This window comes from Oncorhynchus masou, chromosome 9, assembly GCF_036934945.1.
Source record: "Oncorhynchus masou masou isolate Uvic2021 chromosome 9, UVic_Omas_1.1, whole genome shotgun sequence".
Classification (NCBI taxonomy): domain Eukaryota; kingdom Metazoa; phylum Chordata; class Actinopteri; order Salmoniformes; family Salmonidae; genus Oncorhynchus; species Oncorhynchus masou.
In genome coordinates, this window is record NC_088220.1 from 29056531 (window position 1) to 29063055 (window position 6525).

General features: G+C 44.7%; 1 pseudogene; it reads left to right on the top strand.

Moving 5' to 3' along the window:
- The window catches only part of LOC135545788 (amyloid beta precursor protein binding family B member 2-like), a 72225-nt pseudogene extending 66647 nt beyond the window's left edge, over positions 1–5578 (top strand).
- The last annotated feature ends 947 nt before the right edge of the window (positions 5579–6525 follow it).

The following is a 6525-nucleotide window of genomic DNA, read 5'->3' on the forward strand; positions in this document are numbered from 1 at the left end:
TTTTAACCCCTCTCTTCCCCTGTCTCTGACTCTCCCTCCTCCTATTTTGCCCTCTCTCTCGCTCCCCCACTCGTCTCCAGATTATGGCTGAGAGGAAGAGTGCCAAAGCTGCTGCCGGCAGCTCATCCCAAACAGGCTCCGATGTTCCTCTCCAGGGTAGGAGTTTGGTGACCCACACACATACAGTAGTACTGATATCTGTTTAGGGAATTGGAGTTGAGCGTTAAAGGGATACTTCAGGATTTTGACTATTAGACCCTTTAACTACTTCCGCAGAGTCAAATGAACTCGTGGATACTATTTGTATGTCTCTGTGTCCAGGATGAAGGAAGTAAGAGGTAGTTTCACAAGCCAATTCTAACTAGTGTTAGCGCGATGACTGGAAGTCTATGGGTATCTGCTAGAATTATTTTCAATGACATCCACATTTTGTTACATTACAGCCTTATTCTAAAATGGATTAAATATTTTTTTCCCTCATCAATCTACACACAGTACCCCATAATGACAAAGCAAAAACAGGTTTGTAGACATTTTTGCCAATTTAAACAAAAAAAACCTGGAAATAACACATTTTCATAAGTATTCAGACCCTTTACTCTGTTGAAGCAGCTTTGGCAGCGATTACAGCCTTGAGTCTTGGGTATGACGCTACAAGCTTGGCACACCTGTATTTGGGTAGTTTCTCCCATTCTTCTGTGCAGATCCTCTCAACCTCTGTCAGGTTGGATGGGGAGTGTTGCCGCACAGCTATTTCCAGGTGTCTCCAGAGATGTTCGATCCGGTTCAAGTCCGGGCTCTGGCTGGACCACTCAAGGACATTCAGAGACTTGTCCCAAAGCCAGTCTTTTTATATACACTACCGTTCAAGTTTGGGGTCACTTAGAAATGTCATTGTTTTTGAAAGAAAAGTATTTTTTTGCCCATAAAAATAACATTAAATTGATCAGAAATTCAGTGTAGACAGTGTTAATATTGTAAATGACTATTGTTTCTGGAAACGGCTGATATTTTAATGGAATATCTACATAGTCGAGACTAGAGTTTCTCAAACTAAACACTCTAATGTACCTGTCCTCTTGTTGTCCACCGGGGCCTCAGTTGTGCACCAATGCCCCAGTTCATCAAAGCGAGATTCATACAGAAAAGGTTTGTCGAGATCAATGTGGAAGAACTTGACTGGCCTGCACAGAGCCCTGACCTCAAACCCATCGAACACCCTTGGGATGAATTGGAACGCCGACTGCAAACCAGTCCTATTCGCTCCAACATCAGTGCCCGACCTCATTAATGCTCTTGTGGCCGAATGGAAGCAAGTCCCTGCAGCAATGTTCTAACATCTAGTGGAAAGCCTTCCCAGAAGAGTGGAGGCTGTGATAGCAGCAAAGGGGCGACCAACTCCATATTTAATGCACATGATTTTGGAATGAGATGTTCGATGAGCAGGAGTCCACATACTTTTGGTCATGTACTATATCTGCTAGCATAGATACCCATAGACTTCCAGTCATTGCACTCGCGCTACTTAGCAATTGCGCTAGCGCTAGTCAGCGACTTCCTTCAAACTACACGCAACTCATTGCCAAAATCTCGAGGTATCCCTTTAACGCCCATTCTATATTTCATGTGTGTTTCACTGCAAATGAAAAAAATGCCCCTTATGAATCCAGAACTGGACTGCAAACACGTGTTAATGAAAAAGATAGCCGTGCTGTGTTCACTTCCTGAATTATGCTGACAACAGTACAAGGTCTCATAACACAGGACAAAACCTTTCTCACATCGTGGTGTTAATGCTATTCCACATTTTCCACTCCTCTACGCCGCAACACATATCCATCCTCCTTTTCATGCAAAGTTAATTAGTGATAGATGATTTCAAAAAACAACACATCCCATAACTTGGCTTTGAGGCAGGATCTGCTGACTGCAGGGGAAACACCTTTGTTCTGTGCATAGAATAAAAGTTCTACATTGGCTTTGAGCTCGCAGGAGCAGCTGAGCTCATTAAAAGCCAATTAGTGTTGCGTAGCGAGCCCTGACTCTCAGCAACCCCTATTGAGAGATCAAAGCTCTCATTGGGTGAACATAGCTCATTCGCTAGCACGACCAAACTGTCTGTGCACTCCACTCTCCAGATCCCTCCACCATCTCTCCCCTCCTTTAATTCCATCCCTCGTTTCTCCTGACCCTCGGGCAGAGTGTAATAGGAAGTCGGCTAACTCCTGTTCTGTCATTTTCCTGGGGTGTTGGTGTTTAAACCATCTTATCTTCTCTGTGTTAGAGGGAGGGAAGCCCTCCTGCCCCTCAGGCCAGCCTATAGATAAACATTTGTTTTTCAGTCTCTCGGAGGTTCTGCCCACTTGTATGAATAGCCAACTTCAGTTGTTTTTTTCTTCATATGGCTTAATTAGATGCAACAGCATCTGAAATATTTCAGTCTTCACACAAATATCTGTATTTTTGCATTTTAGACTAATAAGCCTGTTTGGACATTTGTTTGTCTGAGTCTTTGCTGCTCGGATGTGCTTTGTAGTCTCTCTCTCTCTCTCTCTCGTCTCATGTGTGTGTGTGTGTCTCTCTCTCTCTCTCTCTCTCTCTCTCTCTTCTCTCTCTTTCTTTCTTTCTTTCTTTCTTTCTTTCTTCCCCCCCCTTGGTGTCTTATGTGTGTATTCTCCCACAGAGTTTCCCATGCCAAAGACTGAGCTGGTGCAGAAGTTCCATGTGCACTACCTGGGGATGACGTCCGTGTCTCGTCCCATAGGTAAGAGAAGTAAGGAAACAACTAACACAGCCGTGCCTAATCACCTGCACCTGTCCCGTTAAACATAATCCATACTCCCGTACACATACTGAAGGTAGAAAACAAATTCAGGTTTCACCTCTCTCTCTCTCTCTCTCTCTCACTCTCTCTCCAGGTATGGACATCATCAATGGGGCTATAGAGAGCCTGGTGTCCTCCACAGGGAAAGAGGACTGGACCTCTGTTACTCTGAGTGTAGCAGACGCCACTGTGGCTGTTATCAAGGAGAAGGCACGTAGCATCTTTTCTCCACTTAACTACAGATTATTACTGACTATACCACAGCATCCATTCAGGGTTTTATTTGTTGTCCAATAGATTCACCTGTGATCGACATGGACGGAGACTGTTGGTTCCTCCCTCATCATGACAAAAACAATCTACATTTCTATCTGAGTGTTCTCTAATAATCCCGTCTCTTGCCTTCCCCATTGGTCCCCTGGACAGGAAGAAGAGGAGGAGATACTGGTGGAGTGCCGTGTGCGTTTCCTGTCCTTCATGGGCGTGGGCCAGGACATCCACACTTTCGCCTTCGTAATGGACTCTGGGAACCAGCACTTCCAGTGCCACGTGTTCTGGTGTGACCCCAACGCTGGAAGCGTGTCTGAGGCTGTCCAGGCAGCCTGTGTGGTGAGCTCACACACATAGCTATAGACAGACAGACGTAGACGGACAGACGTAGACGGACAGACAGACGGACAGACGTAGACGGACAGACGTAGACGGACAGACAGACGTAGACGGACTGACGTAGACGGAGACAGACGGAGACAGACGTAGACAGACAGACGTAGACACAGACGTAGAGGGACAGACGTAGACGGACAGACAGACGTAGACGGACAGACGTAGACGGACAGACGTAGACGGACAGACGTAGACGGACAGACAGATGTAGACGGACAGACAGACGTAGACGGACTGACGCAGACGGAGACAGACAGACGTAGACAGACAGACGTAGACAGACAGACGTAGACGGACAGACAGACGTAGACGGACAGACAGACGTAGACAGACGTAGACAGGCAGACATAGACAGACAGACAGGTCTACATTGTCCACTTATTTTTCACGGTCTATCATTCTATTATATTTTAACAATCTAAACCAGGATGTGGACATGACGGTAGGGTTAGAACTGTGGTTATGGCCAGGGTTAGGGTTGAACCAGGATTTGTACATGAAGGTAGGGTAAGTGTAAGGGTTGTGGTTGAGGTAGACTGATGTACTTTCCTTCTCTTCCTCCTCTCCTCTTCCTCAGCTGCGGTACCAGAAGTGTCTGGTGGCCCGCCCGCCCTCCCAGAGAGCTAGCTCCTCCTCCCCGCCACCCGACTCGGTGACACGCCGGGTGACTACCAGCGTCAAGCGTGGAGTCCAGTCTCTCATAGACACTCTGAAAACAAAGAAACCATCCTCAGAACTGCCCCAGCAATGACGGACAGCTCGCTGACCACACCCCCAACCCCAGCCTCTGGCTCTGTCACTCACACTATCGCCACAACTACGACCTACAAACACGCCTATCCAATACCAGCCATGGTAACCAACAATGTACATACATGTTAACTTATTACCACTGGGCAGACCAAAGGACGAATGGGGCTGGATAGTGACATCTGTTCAAAATAATAAAAAGTGAAATTATCTGCAGAAGAAGAAGAGGTGGAAATCCAAGCTTCAGCATGATGAGGTGCTGGGGATTTGTGTCTCCATTGGAACTTTCCATTTACCTTTGAACTCTGCCGTGTCATAGCAAAACTGTCCCACTTTAGCCAGTCCACTCCTGTCTTCACCTGGCATCACCCCAGTCTTGTGGAGTATTATAACTACTGAGCTCTATGGAGTATTAGACTACTACTGAATAACACTAGACATGCCTGAGAAAAAGAACCAATCCCCATTGAGTGCTGGCTTAGTTGCATCAGGAGGTCCATTGACCTCCTTTGTCTTCCCTGTTTTCTACTTGTTGGACACAGTGAGAGCAACCCTGTTCCCATCACAGTGCCAAACAGTAGCATTCCAGAATGGGACACACACACACGTCTCTTTAAGATGTCTGTCTCATTGACGTGGAAACGGGACATGCTTATGGGGAAAGCCAACCATCACGGACAAGGCCACTGACCAATCAGCACCATCCAGCTGCTCTACCCGACCTAGTAACCTTTGACCCCCAGACTGCAACAGAGACGTGTCATGTGATGGACTATACAGGCATGATGTAATAACATAGACAAGAAGTAAACAGAACATGGGAACCAATGTATTCCATTCCCTGGCTCGGAGTTCCATCTGGCCCTCAAAACAGTCTGAACCAATGTCTCATTTGAGGAGGGGTGCGCGATTGTACTATAATTACCCCTCTGATTGTAAAGTAATGATTGTATCCCCGGTTGGAGAGGAGATGTTAGAGATGAGGAGGAATGGGGTGGTGATGGTGCTGCATGTGTCTGTATTCTGAATGTGAGGAGATGGATAGATTGTTCTGGGGGAGAGAGGTTACTGAGGAGGGTGTCAATATGGACATAGATGCTCTGCACAAAAGCCCAACCCCACCAGACTATCTATCTATATATATATATCTATACACACACACACACACACACGACTGACTCGTATTGGACCCAGGGACACCTCTCTCAACTCTGTGAATGCAATATGCAATTCAATCCCCCAAAAATATAGATGTGAAAATATTGTCATTAATGTGCTCTGTTCTTCACTCATCTCGACACCATGTAAATGTAATCGGTTGTGAAAATAAATGCATTACCAAAAAAGGGAAGGTCTTCAAAGTGCAGGTTTATTTTCTCATGTAATAGCTCAAGTCAATACAACAACACTCCCGTCCATGTGTATTTGGACAGTAAAGTTAGCATTTTAAATGTGTCTCTATACTCCAGCCTTTTGGATTTGAGATCAAATATTTCATATGAGGTACATATGACAGTACAGATAGTTAACTTTTATTTGAGGTTATTGTCATATCTGTTTTACCTTTTAGAAATGAAAGCACTTTATAGATCTAGTCCACCCATTTGAAGATTCACTTGTAGTGCATTAAAGTAGACAAAAGTTTAGTATTTGGTCCCATCTTCCTAGAAAGCAAATGACTACATCAAACTTGTAACTACATACTAATTGGATGCATTTGCAGTTTGTTTTGGTTTTGTTATGTTTTGCCCAAAATGAACTGAATGGTAAATGATGACTGGAATCATTTTATTTCTAAGTGAGTAAATAATATGTTTCTGAACACTCCCAAATCAATCCTGAGTGGTGCCATGATTAAGAAAAGACATGAATAACCATGAATAATGATGAGTGAGAAAGTTACAGAGGCTGCAACAAAACACGCTAACCTCTTACCATTACCAATATCAGGGGAGGTTAGCATTTTGTGGAGGTTATGATATTTGCACCTCTGTAAATTTCTCAATCATCACTTTTCGCAATCCATATATGACCAAATCAAATCAATTTTTGGGGGGCACGTACACATATTTAGCAGATGTTATTGCGGGTGTAGCGAAATGCTAGTGTTCCTAGCTCCAACAGTGCAGTAGTATCTAACTAAATGCTAGTGTTCCTAGCTCCAACAGTGTAGTAATATCTAACTAAATGCTAGTGTTCCTAGCTCCAACAGTGTAGTAATAGTGTTCTAGCTCCAACAGTGCAGTAATATCTAACTAAATGCTAGTGTTCCTAGCTCCAACAGT